Genomic DNA, 14,530 nt, shown 5'->3' with positions numbered 1-14,530 from the left:
GTGAGTCTGACTTCTATACCAGGAAAGATCTTTGAACAAATTATTAAACAACATGTATGTCAATACCTGGATAAGAATGAAGTGATTAAACAGAGTCAGCATGGGTTTGTAACTAATAAGTCATGTCAGACTAACTTAATTTCCTTCTATGACGGTATCACTGATTGGGTGGATCAAGGAAATGCTGTAGATATAGTATATCTTGACTTCAGCAAAGCATTTGACAAAGTCTCTCATACAATCCTTATTGAAAAAATGACTAAGTATGGAATGGACAAGGCAACTGTTAGGTGGATTCATAACTGGCTTAGTGATCGGACCCAAAGAGTGGTCGTAAATGGCTGCACATCCAGTTGGAAGAATGTCTCAAGTGGGGTACCACAGGGCTTTGTCCTGGGCCCTGTATTGTTCAACATCTTTATCAACGATTTAGATGAAGGAATTGAGGGTAAACTGATTAAATTTGCTGATGACACAAAGCTAGGAGGGATAGCTAATACTAGAGAAGAGAGAGAGAGGATTCAAAAAGATTTAAATAAACTGGAGAAGTGGGCAGCAACTAACAGAATGGTTTTTAACAGGGAGAAATGCAAAGTACTACATCTGGGCAATAAAAATGAAAAAAGCATATATAGAATGGGAGGAATAGGGCTAAGTGACAGCACATGTGAAAAAGACTTGGGTATACTAATAGATCACAGACTGAATATGAGTCAACAGTGTGATGCAGCAGCAAAAAAGGCAAATGCAATTCTAGGATGTATTAACAGAAGCATACAGTCTAGATCACGTGAAGTCATTATTTCCCTCTACTCCTCTTTGGTCAGACCTCATCTGGAATATTGTGTCCAGTTTTGGGCACCACATTTTAAAAAAGACATCAACAAACTGGAGCAAGTTCAGAAAAGAGCGACCAGAATGGTGACCGGTCTGCAAACCCTGTCTTATGAGGAAAGGTTGCAGGATTTGGGAATGTTTAGTTTGCAAAAGAGAAGACTGAGAGGAGACTTAATAGCTGTCTACAAATATCTAAAGGGCTGTCACATTGTAGAAGGATCAACTTTATTCTCATTTGCACAAGGAAAGACTAGAAGCAATGGGATGAAACTGAATGGGAAAAGACACAGATTAGATATTAGAAAAAACTTTTTGACAGTTAGAGTGATCAATGAGTGGAACAGGCTGCCACGAGAAGTGGTGAGTTCTCCTTCAATGGAAGTCTTCAAACAGAGGCTGGACAGACATCTGACTGGGATGATTTAGCGAATCCTGCTTTGAGCAGGGGGTTGGACCAGATGGCCCAGGAGGTCCCTTCCAACTCTACGATTCTATGATTCTATGGTATATATGTCTCCCATCCTGGTATATATGTCCCCCATCCTGGTATATATGCCCCCATCCTGGTATATATGTCCCCCATCCTGGTATATATATCCCCCAATCCTGGTATATATGTCCCCCATCCTGATATATATGTCCCTCATCCTGGTATATATGTCCTTCATCCTGGCATATATGTCCCCCATCCTGGTATATATGTCTCCCATCCTGGTATATACACTCACTGGCCACTTTATTAGGTACACCTGTCCAACTGTGTGTTAAGACTTAATTTCTAATCAGCCAATCACATGGCGGCAACTCAGTGCATTTAGGCATGTAGACATGGTCAAGACAATCTCCTGCAGTTCAAACCGAGCATCAGTATGGGGAAGAAAGGTGATTTGAGTGCCTTTGAACGTGGCATGATTGTTGGTGCCAGAAGGGCTGGTCTGAGAATTTCAGAAACTGCTGATCTACTGGGATTTTCACGCACAACCATCTCTAGGGTTTACAGAGAATGGTCCGAAAAAGAAAAAAAATCCAGTGAGCGGCAGTTCTGTGGCCGGAAATGCCTTGTTGATGCCAGAGGTCAGAGGAGAATGGGCAGACTGGTTCGAGCTGATAGAAAGGCAACAGTGACTCAAATTGCCACCCGTTACAACCAAGGTAGGCAGAAGAGCATCTCTGAACGCACAGTGCGTCGAACTTTCAGGCAGATGGGCTACAGCAGCAGAAGACCACACTGGGTACCACTCCTCTCAGCTAAGAACAGGAAACTGAGGCTACAATTTGCACAAGCTCATCGAAATTGGACAGTAGAAGATTGGAAAAACGTTGCCTGGTCTGATGAGTCTCGATTTCTGCTGCGACATTCGGATGGTAGGGTCAGAATTTGGCGTAAACAACATGAAAGCATGGATCCATCCTGCCTTGTATCAACGGTTCAGGCTGGTGGTGGTGGTGTCATGGTGTGGGGAATTTTTTCTGGGCACTCTTTGGGCCCCTTGGTACCAATTGAGCATCGTTGCAACGCCACAGCCTACCTGAGTATTGTTGCTGACCATGTCCATCCCTTTATGACCACAATGTACCCAACATCTGATGGCTACTTTCAGCAGGATAATGCGCCATGTCATAAAGCTCGAATCATCTCAGATTGGTTTCTTGAACATGACAATGAGTTTACTGTACTCAAATGGCCTCCTCAGTCACCAGATCTCAATCCAATAGAGCATCTTTGGGATGTGGTGGAACAGGAGATTCGCATCAGGGATGTGCAGCCGACAAATCTGCGCCAACTGTGTGATGCCATCATGTCAATATGGTCCAAAATCTCTGAGGAATGCTTCCAGCACCTTGTTGAATCTCTGCCACGAAGAATTGAGGCAGTTCTGAAGGCAAAAGGGGGTCCAACCCCTTACTAGCATGGTGTACCTAATAAAGTGGCCAGTGAGTGTATGTCCCCCATCCTGGTATATATGTCCCCCATCCTGGTATATATGTCCCCCATCCTGGTATATATATCCCCCATCCTGGTATATATGTCCCCCATCCTGGTATATATGTCCCCCATCCTGGTATATATATCCCTCATCCTGGTATATATGTCCCCCATCCTGGTATATATGTCCCCCATCCTGGTATATATGTCCCCCATCCTGGTATATATGTCTCCCATCCTGGTATATATGTCTCCCATCCTGGTATATATGTCCCCCATCCTGGTATATATGTCCCCCATCCTGGTATATATGTCCTCCATCCTGGTATATATATGTCCCCCATCCTGGTATATATATCCTCCATCCTGGTATATATGTCCCCCATCCTGGTATATATATCCCCCATCCTGGTATATATATCCCCCATCCTGGTATATATGTCCCCCATCCTGGTATATATATCCCCCATCCTGGTATATATATCCTCCATCCTGGTATATATGTCCCCCATCCTGGTATATATGTCCCCCATCCTGGTATATATGTCCCCCATCCTGGTATATATGTCTCCCATCCTGGTATATATGTCCCCCATCCTGGTATATATGTCTCCCATCCTGGTATATATGTCTCCCATCCTGGTATATATGTCCCCCATCCTGGTATATATGTCTCCCATCCTGGTATATATGTCCCCCATCCTGGTATATATGTCCCCCATCCTGGTATATATGTCTCCCATCCTGGTATATATGTCCCCCATCCTGGTATATATGTCCCCCATCCTGGTATATATGTCTCCCATCCTGGTATATATGTCCCCCATCCTGGTATATATGTCTCCCATCCTGGTATATATGTCCCCCATCCTGGTATATATATCCCCCATCCTGGCACTGCCATGCACTCCCGGTTACATGCACGCTGCTCCTGGCCTGGTGACGACCTCTACATCCATGATCGTTACGCCCCTGGCTACACTAATAAGCATAGCTTGGATGTCACTGTTATAGGGGCGCTGTGCCTACCACTACTAAGGGGACCCTCATTGTCACTATTATGGAGGCACTGTGGTCACACTGATACCTGTGGCCGATAGTATGGGCTAGTATTTGTGACGGGGGCTTTTACCACAGTTTGATACTTACAGAAACCCCTCTGCACACTCTTTTTGCCCAACAGAAGACTCGCGAGCAAAGCAGGCGGGACGGCAATATCCGAAGAAGCTGTCACACCCCCAGATTGGAGCAGTGGCGCCCCCACCTGCAAAGGAAAAGGAAATACATTGCATTCTAATCATAAAAGCTGAAACCAGAACCATACAGAGGAGAAAGAGCCAAAGACCCCGCACCCTCCGCGACTCCTAAAGAGCCGTATTCACAAGCTGCCAGCAGGTGGCGATACAGCGCTACACCGCAGGCTGATGGGAGGACTGGATTGGGAAAAGGGACGCAGCTTCCTAACAGATCGAGTACCAAATATCCATCATCTTATCATTTTACAGCCATTTTATTAAAAATTTCTTACACAAAATTAACACTCTTGACACCAGTTTCTGAAAAAAAATAAAATAAAATAATAATAATAATAATAATAATAATAATAATAAAGTTACAGGGAATTTAAAAGATGATTTATGATAATTTTTCTATTTTATGCATTTCTTTAAAAGCTATTGGGAGACCCCTTTCTCTCACTCCACCTCTGGGTTTCTATTCCCTGACTGTGTGTCAGCTTTTACTGGATTTATAAGATTTTATCCGTGAACCAGGAAGATCAGGATGAACATTCCTAATGCCCGGAGTAAGGATTGTATTATATGGGGATTAGAAGCGTAGTTCAGGATTATTGCTTCCTACAGACAATGAATACAGACATTGGTGGCACTTACTGAGGCTCCAGGTGGCAGCGAGGATGAGGAGGAAGCAGACGCAGTGGGGACACATGGCGGCACAGTCCTTCTCCTAAACATCACTGAACTGTCCCATCAGTTTGTTTATAAACCTCAGATTACTCTATAGAGGCCGAACTTCATCACTCCCAATTGGTCAGATTCTCCCAAACAGAGGACACCCTCACAAGGGTTAAATCTCCAAAATCACATTATCCAGAAAGTAACTTCATTACTGGGGGAAGAAGGAATCATGAGACGCGGACAACAAGGACCTCGAGTGTCACCGCCGAGGCCCGAGAGACAATGAGGGGCACGAGGATCATCAGAGTGGAGCGGTCACCCCCTATAATAGGCAGTAATGAGAGCAATGTGACCGCCCAAACCAACCCATCACATGGAGACCCTGACAACTGACCATATATCAATCATTATCCAGAGAAGGCAGTATTATAGTAGTTATATTCTTGTACATAGGAGCAGTATTATAGTAGTTATATTCTTGTACATAGGGGGCAGTATTATAGTAGTTATATTCTTGTACATAGGGGGCAGTATTATAGTAGTTATATTCTTGTACATAGGGGGCAGTATTATAGTAGTTATATTCTTGTACATTGGGGGCAGTATTATAGTAGTTATATTCTTGTACATAGGAGCAGTATTATAGTAGTTATATTCTTGTACATAGAGGGCAGTATTATAGTAGTTATATTCTTGTACATTGGAGCAGTATTATAGTATTTATATTCTTGTACATAGGAGCAGTATTATAGTAGTTATATTCTTGTACATAGGGGGCAGTATTATAGTAGTTATATTCTTGTACATAGGAGCAGTATTATAGTAGTTATATTCTTGTACATAGGGGCAGTATTATAGTAGTTATATTCTTGTATATAGGAGGCAGTATTATAGTAGTTATATTCTTGTACATTGGAGCAGTATTATAGTATTTATATTCTTGTACATAGGAGCAGTATTATAGTAGTTATATTCTTGTACATAGGGGGCAGTATTATAGTAGTTATATTCTTGTACATAGGAGCAGTATTATAGTAGTTATATTCTTGTACATAGGGGCAGTATTATAGTAGTTATATTCTTGTACATAGGGGGCAGTATTATAGTAGTTATATTCTTGTACATAGGAGCAGTATTATAGTAGTTATATTCTTGTATATAGCAGTATTATAGTAGTTATATTCTTGTACATAGGAGCAGTATTATAGTAGTTATATTCTTGTACATGGGGCTGTATTATAGTAGTTATATTCTTGTACATAGGAGCAGTATTATAGTAGTTATATTCTTGTACATAGGGAGCAGTATTATAGTAGTTATATTCCTGTACATAGAGGCAGTATTATAGTAGTTATATTCTTGTACATAGGGAGCAGTCTTATAGTAGTTATATTCTTGTATATAGGAGCAGTATTATAGTAGTTATATTCTTGTACATAGGGGCAGTATTATAGTAGTTATATTCTTGTATATAGGAGCAGTATTATAGTAGTTATATTCTTGTATACAGGAGCAGTATTATAGTAGTTATATTCTTGTACATAGGAGCAGTATTGTAGTAGTTATATTCTTGTATATAGGAGCAGTATTATAGTAGTTATATTCTTGTACATAGGAGCAGGATTATAGTAGTTATATTCTTGTATATAGGAGCAGTATTATAGTAGTTATATTCTTGTACATAGGAGCAGTATTATAGTAGTTATATTCTTGTACATAGGGGCAGTATTATAGTAGTTATATTCTTGTACATAGGAGCAGTATTATAGTAGTTATATTCTTGTATATAGGAGCAGTATTATAGTAGTTATATTCTTGTACATAGGAGCAGTATTATAGTAGTTATATTCTTGTATATAGGAGCAGTATTATAGTAGTTATATTCTTGTACATAGGAGCAGTATTATAGTAGTTATATTCTTGTACATAGGGGCAGTATTATAGTAGTTATATTCTTGTACATAGGAGCAGTATTATAGTAGTTATATTCTTGTATATAGGAGCAGTATTATAGTAGCTATATTCTTGTACATAGGAGCAGTATTATAGTAGTTATATTCTTGTATATAGGAGCAGTATTATAGTAGTTATATTCTTGTACATAGGAGCAGTATTATAGTAGTTATATTCTTGTATATAGGAGCAGTATTATAGTAGTTATATTCTTGCACATAGGGGGCAGTATTATAGTAGTTATATTCTTGTACATAGGAGCAGTATTATAGTAGCTATATTCTTGTACATAGGAGGCAGTATTATAGTAGTTATATTCTTGTACATAGGGGCAGTATTATAGTAGTTATATTCTTGTACATAGGGGGCAGTATTATAGTAGTTATATTTTTGTACATAGGGGGCAGTATTATAGTAGTTATATTCCTGTACATAGGAGCAGTATTATAGTAGTTATATTCTTGTACATAGGGGGCAGTATTATAGTAGTTATATTCTTGTACATAGGAGCAGTGTTATAGTAGTTATATTCTTGTACATAGGAGCAATATTATAGTAGCTATATTCTTGTACATAGGGGCAGTATTATAGTAGTTATATTCTTGTATATAGGAGCAGTATTATAGTAGTTATATTCTTGTACATAGGGGCAGTATTATAGTAGATATATTCTTGTACATAGGAGGCAGTATTATAGTAGTTATATTCTTGCACATAGGGGGCAGTATTATAGTAGTTATATTCTTGTACATAGGAGCAGTATTATAGTAGCTATATTGTTGTACATAGGAGGCAGTATTATAGTAGTTATATTCTTGTATATAGGGGCAGTATTATAGTAGTTATAATCTTGTACATATAGGGGTAGTATTATAGTAGTTATATTCTTGTACATAGGGGGCAGTATTATAGTAGTTATATTCTTGTACATAGGGGCAGTATTATAGTAGTTATATTCTTGTACATAGCAGCAGTATTATAGTAGTTATATTCTTGTACATAGGGGGCAGTATTATAGTAGTTATATTCTTGTACATAGGAGCAGTGTTATAGTAGTTATATTCTTGTACGTAGGGGCAGTATTATAGAAGTTATATTCTTGTACATAGGAGCAGTATTATAGTAGTTATATTCTTGTACATAGGGGGCAGTATTATAGTAGTTATATTCTTGTACATAGGGGGCAGTACTATAGTAGTTATATTCTTGTACATAGGGGGCAGTATTATAGTAGTTATATTCTTGTACATAGTAGCAGTATTATAGTAGTTATATTCTTGTACATAGGGGCAGTATTATAGTAGTTATATTCTTGCATATAGGGGCAGTATTATAGTACTTATATTCTTGTACATAGGGGCAGTATTATAGTAGTTATATTCTTGTACATAGGAGCAGTATTATAGTAGTTATATTCTTGTACATAGGAGCAGTATTATAGTAGTTATATTCTTGTACATAGAAGCAGTATTATATTAGTTATATTCTTGCACATAGGGGCAGTATTATAGTAGTTATATTCTTGTACATAGGGAGCGGTATTATAGTAGTTATATTCCTGTACATAGGGGGCAGTATTATAGTAGTTAAATTCTTGTACATAGGGGCAGTATTATAGTAGTTATATTCTTGTACATAGGGAGCAGTATTATAGTAGTTATATTCTTGTACATAGGAGGCAGTATTATAGTAGTTATATTCTTGTACATAGGGGGAAGTATTATAGTAGTTATAGTCTTGTACATAGGGGCAGTGTTATAGTAGTTATATTCATGTACATAGGGACAGTATTATAGTAGTTATATTCTTGTACATAGGAGCAGTATTATAGTAGTTATATTCTTGTACATAGGGACAGTATTATAGTAGTTATAGTCTTGCACATAGGAGCAGTATTATAGTAGTTATATTCTTGTACATAGGGACAGTATTATAGTAGCTATATTCTTGTACATAGGAGCAGTATTATAGTAGTTATATTATTGTACATAGGGGGCAGTATTATAGTAGTTATAGACTTGTACATAGGAGCAGTATTATAGTAGTTATGTTCTTGTACATAGGGGGCAGTTTTATAGTAGTTATATTCTTGTACATAGGAGCAGTATTATAGTAGCTATATTCTTGTACATAGAGGTCAGTATTATAGTAGTTATATTCTTGTACATAGGGGGCATTATTATAGTAGTTATATTCTTGCACATAGGTTCAATATTATAGTAGTTATATTCTTATACGTAGGAGCAGTATTATAGTAGTTATAGTCTTGTACATAGGAGCAGTATTATAGTAGTTATATTCTTGTACATAGGAGCAGTATTATAGTAGCTATATTCTTGTACATAGAGTTCAGTATTATAGTAGTTATATTCTTGTACATAGGGGGCAGTATTATAGTAGTTATATTCTTGTACATAGGGGCAATATTATAGTAGTTATATTCTTGTACATAGGAGCAGTATTATAGTAGTCATATTCTTGTACATAGGAGCAGTATTATAGCAGTTATATTCTTGTACTTAGGGGGTAGTATTATATTTGTTATATTCTTGTACATAAGGGCAGTATTATAGTAGTTATATTCTTGTACATAGGGGGCAGTATTATAGTAGTTATATTCTTGTACATAGGGGGCAGTATTATAGTAGTTATATTCTTGTACATAGAGGGCAGTATTATAGCAGTTACATTCTTGTACATAGGGGTAGTATTATAGTAGTTATATTCTTGTACATAGGGGGCAGTATTATAGTAGTTATATTCTTGTACATAGGGGCAGTATTATAGTAGTTATATTCTTGTAGATAGGGGGCAGTATTATAGTAGTTATAGTCTTGTACATTAGGGCAGTATTATAGTAGTTATATTCTCGTACATAGGGGGCAGTATTATAGTAGTTATATTCTTGTACATAGGGGCAAGTAATATAGTAGCTACTGTATATTCTTGTACATAGGAGCAGTATTATAGTAGTTATATTCTTGTACATTGGGGCAGTATTATAGTAGTTATTTTCTTGTACGTAGGAGCAGTATTATAGTAGTTATATTCTTGTACATATGGGGCAGTATTATAGTAGTTATATTCTTGTACTTAGAGGGCAGTATTATAGCAGTTACATTCTTGAACATAGGGGTAGTATTATAGCAGTTATATTCTTATACATACTGTAGGTTGCAGTGTTATAGAAGTTATATTCCTGTACATAGTGGACAGTATTATAGTAGTTATATTCTTGTACATAGGGGCAGTATTATAGTAGTTATATTCTTGTACATAGGGGGCAGTATTATAGTAGTTATATTTTTGTACATAGGGGGCAGTATTATAGTAGTTATATTCTTATACTTAGAGGGCAGTATTATAGCAGTTACATTCTTGAACATAGGGGTAGTATTATAGCAGTTATATTCTTATACATACTGTAGGTTGCAGTGTTATAGAAGTTATATTCCTGTACATAGTGGACAGTATTATAGTAGTTATATTCTTGTACATAGGGGCAGTATTATAGTAGTTATATTCTTGTACATAGGGGCAGTATTATAGTAGTTATATTCTTGTACATAGGGGCAGTATTATAGTAGTTATATTCTTGTACATAGGGGGCAGTATTATAGTAGTTATATTTTTGTACATAGGGGGCAGTATTATAGTAGTTATATTCTTGTACATAGGTGCAGTATTATAGTAGTTATGTTTTTGTACATAGGGGGCAGTATTATAGTAGTTATATTCTTGTACATAGGGGGCAGTATTATAGTAGTTATATTCTTGTACATAGAAGGCAGTATTATAGTAGTTATATTCTTGTACATAGGAGCAGTATTATAGTAGTTATATTCTTGTACATAGGGGGCAGTATTATAGTAGTTATATTCTTGTACATAGGGAGCAGTATTATAGTAGTTATATTCTTGTACATAGGAGCAGTATTATAGTAGTTATATTCTTGTACATAGGGGGCAGTATTATAGTAGTTATATTCTTGTACATAGGGAGCAGTATTATAGTAGTTATATTCTTGTACATAGGAGCAGTATTATAGTAATTATATTTTTGTACATAGGAGCAGTATTATAGTAGCTATATTCTTGTTCATAGGGGACAGTATTATAGCAGTTATATGCTTGTACATAGGAGCAGTATTATAGTAGTTATATTCTTGTACATAGGAGGCAGTATTATAGTAGTTATATTCTTGTACATAGGGGCAGTATTATAGTAGTTATATTCTTGTACATAGGAGCAGTATTATAGTAGTTATATTTTTGTACATAGGAGCAGTATTATAGTAGTTACATTCTTGTACATAGGAGCAGTATTATAGTAGTTATATTCTTGTACATAGGGGCAGTATTATAGTAGTTATATTCTTGTACATAGGAGCAGTATTATAGTAGTTATATTCTTGTACATAGGGAGCAGTATTATAGTAGTTATATTCCTGTACATAGGGGGCAGTATTATAGGAGTTAAATTCTTGTACATAGGGGCAGTATTATAGTAGTTATATTCTTGTACATAGGAGCAGTATTATAGTAGTTATATTCTTGTACATAGGGGCAGTATTATAGTAGTTATATTCTTGTACATAGCAGCAGTATTATAATAGTTATATTCTTGTACATAGGGGGCAGTATTATAGTAGTTATATTCTTGTACATAGGAGCAGTGTTATAGTAGTTATATTCTTGTACGTAGGGGCAGTATTATAGAAGTTATATTCTTGTACATAGGAGCAGTATTATAGTAGTTATATTCTTGTACATAGGGGGCAGTATTATAGTAGTTATATTCTTGTACATAGGGGGCAGTACTATAGTAGTTATATTCTTGTACATAGGGGGCAGTATTATAGTAGTTATATTCTTGTACATAGTAGCAGTATTATAGTAGTTATATTCTTGTACATAGGGGCAGTATTATAGTAGTTATATTCTTGCATATAGGGGCAGTATTATAGTACTTATATTCTTGTACATAGGGGCAGTATTATAGTAGTTATATTCTTGTACATAGGAGCAGTATTATAGTAGTTATATTCTTGTACATAGGAGCAGTATTATAGTAGTTATATTCTTGTACATAGAAGCAGTATTATATTAGTTATATTCTTGCACATAGGGGCAGTATTATAGTAGTTATATTCTTGTACATAGGGAGCAGTATTATAGTAGTTATATTCCTGTACATAGGGGGCAGTATTATAGTAGTTCAATTCTTGTACATAGGGGCAGTATTATAGTAGTTATATTCTTGTACATAGGGAGCAGTATTATAGTAGTTATATTCTTGTACATAGGAGGCAGTATTATAGTAGTTATATTCTTGTACATAGGGGGAAGTATTATAGTAGTTATAGTCTTGTACATAGGGGCAGTGTTATAGTAGTTATATTCTTGTACATAGGAGCAGTATTATAGTAGTTATATTCTTGTACATAGGGACAGTATTATAGTAGTTATATTCTTGTACATAGGGACAGTATTATAGTAGTTATAGTCTTGCACATAGGAGCAGTATTATAGTAGTTATATTCTTGTACATAGGGACAGTATTATAGTAGCTATATTCTTGTACATAGGAGCAGTATTATAGTAGTTATATTCTTATACATAGAGGGCAGTATTATAGTAGTTATATTATTGTACATAGGGAGCAGTATTATAGTAGTTATAGACTTGTACATAGGAGCAGTATTATAGTAGTTATGTTCTTGTACATAGGGGGCAGTTTTATAGTAGTTATATTCTTGTACATAGGAGCAGTATTATATTAGCTATATTCTTGTACATAGAGGTCAGTATTATAGTAGTTATATTCTTGTACATAGGGGGCATTATTATAGTAGTTATATTCTTGCACATAGGTTCAATATTATAGTAGTTATATTCTTATACGTAGGAGCAGTATTATAGTAGTTATAGTCTTGTACATAGGAGCAGTATTATAGTAGTTATATTCTTGTACATAGGAGCAGTATTATAGTAGCTATATTCTTGTACATAGAGTTCAGTATTATAGTAGTTATATTCTTGTACATAGGGGGCAGTATTATAGTAGTTATATTCTTGTACATAGGGGCAATATTATAGTAGTTATATTCTTGTACATAGGAGCAGTATTATAGTAGTCATATTCTTGTACATAGGAGCAGTATTATAGCAGTTATATTCTTGTACTTAGGGGGCAGTATTATATTTGTTATATTCTTGTACATAAGGGCAGTATTATAGTAGTTATATTCTTGTACATAGGGGGCAGTATTATAGTAGTTATATTCTTGTACATAGGGGGCAGTATTATAGTAGTTATATTCTTGTACATAGAGGGCAGTATTATAGCAGTTACATTCTTGTACATAGGGGTAGTATTATAGTAGTTATATTCTTGTACATAGGGGGCAGTATTATAGTAGTTATATTCTTGTACATAGGGGCAGTATTATAGTAGTTATATTCTTGTAGATAGGGGGCAGTATTATAGTAGTTATAGTCTTGTACATTAGGGCAGTATTATAGTAGTTATATTCTCGTACATAGGGGGCAGTATTATAGTAGTTATATTCTTGTACATAGGGGCAAGTAATATAGTAGCTATATTCTTGTACATAGGAGCAGTATTATAGTAGTTATATTCTTGTACATTGGGGCAGTATTATAGTAGTTATTTTCTTGTACGTAGGAGCAGTATTATAGTAGTTATATTCTTGTACATAGGGGGCAGTATTATAGTAGTTATATTCTTGTACTTAGAGGGCAGTATTATAGCAGTTACATTCTTGAACATAGGGGTAGTATTATAGCAGTTGTATTCTTATACATACTGTAGGTTGCAGTGTTATAGAAGTTATATTCCTGTACATAGTGGACAGTATTATAGTAGTTATATTCTTGTACATAGGGGCAGTATTATAGTAGTTATATTCTTGTACATAGGGGGCAGTATTATAGTAGTTATATTTTTGTACATAGGGGGCAGTATTATAGTAGTTATATTCTTGTACTTAGAGGGCAGTATTATAGCAGTTACATTCTTGAACATAGGGGTAGTATTATAGCAGTTATATTCTTATACATACTGTAGGTTGCAGTGTTATAGAAGTTATATTCCTGTACATAGTGGACAGTATTATAGTAGTTATATTCTTGTACATAGGGGCAGTATTATAGTAGTTATATTCTTGTACATAGGGGGCAGTATTATAGTAGTTACTGTATATTTTTGTACATAGGGGGCAGTATTATAGTAGTTATATTCTTGTACATAGGTGCAGTATTATAGTAGTTATGTTTTTGTACATAGGGGGCAGTATTATAGTAGTTATATTCTTGTACATAGGGGGCAGTATTATAGTAGTTATATTCTTGTACATAGAAGGCAGTATTATAGTAGTTATATTCTTGTACATAGGGGGCAGTATTATAGTAGTTATATTCTTGTACATAGGGAGCAGTATTATAGTAGTTATATTCTTGTACATAGGAGCAGTATTATAGTAGTTATATTCTTGTACATAGGGGGCAGTATTATAGTAGTTATATTCTTGTACATAGGGAGCAGTATTATAGTAGTTATATTCTTGTACATAGGAGCAGTATTATAGTAATTATATTTTTGTACATAGGAGCAGTATTATAGTAGCTATATTCTTGTTCATAGGGGACAGTATTATAGCAGTTATATGCTTGTACATAGGAGCAGTATTATAGTAGTTATATTCTTGTACATAGGAGGCAGTATTATAGTAGTTATATTCTTGTACATAGGGGCAGTATTATAGTAGTTATATTCTTGTACATAGGAGCAGTATTATAGTAGTTATATTTTTGTACATAGGAGCAGTATTATAGTAGTTATATTCTTGTACATAGGGGCAGTATTATAGTAGTTA

The 14,530-nt window shown here is 35.5% G+C and overlaps 1 long non-coding RNA gene across 1 annotated transcript in view; it reads right to left on the bottom strand.

The window, feature by feature from the left end:
• Positions 1-4,754, bottom strand: part of LOC141051414 (uncharacterized) — a 35,766-nt gene extending 31,012 nt beyond the window's left edge. The window contains exons 1-2 of the long non-coding RNA XR_012220646.1: positions 4,657-4,754; positions 3,914-4,028 (exon numbers count right to left, since the gene is read on the bottom strand). This is a non-coding gene — a long non-coding RNA (uncharacterized lncRNA). The remainder of the gene's footprint in view (positions 1-3,913; positions 4,029-4,656) is intronic.
• Between the last annotated feature and the right edge of the window lie 9,776 nt (positions 4,755-14,530).

The sequence above is a fragment of the Dendrobates tinctorius genome, unplaced genomic scaffold (genome assembly GCF_039654945.1).
Source record: "Dendrobates tinctorius isolate UK_male_01 unplaced genomic scaffold, ASM3965494v1 ptg000157l, whole genome shotgun sequence".
Classification (NCBI taxonomy): Eukaryota; Metazoa; Chordata; class Amphibia; order Anura; family Dendrobatidae; genus Dendrobates; species Dendrobates tinctorius.
This window is presented reverse-complemented; position numbering and strand designations above follow the sequence as displayed.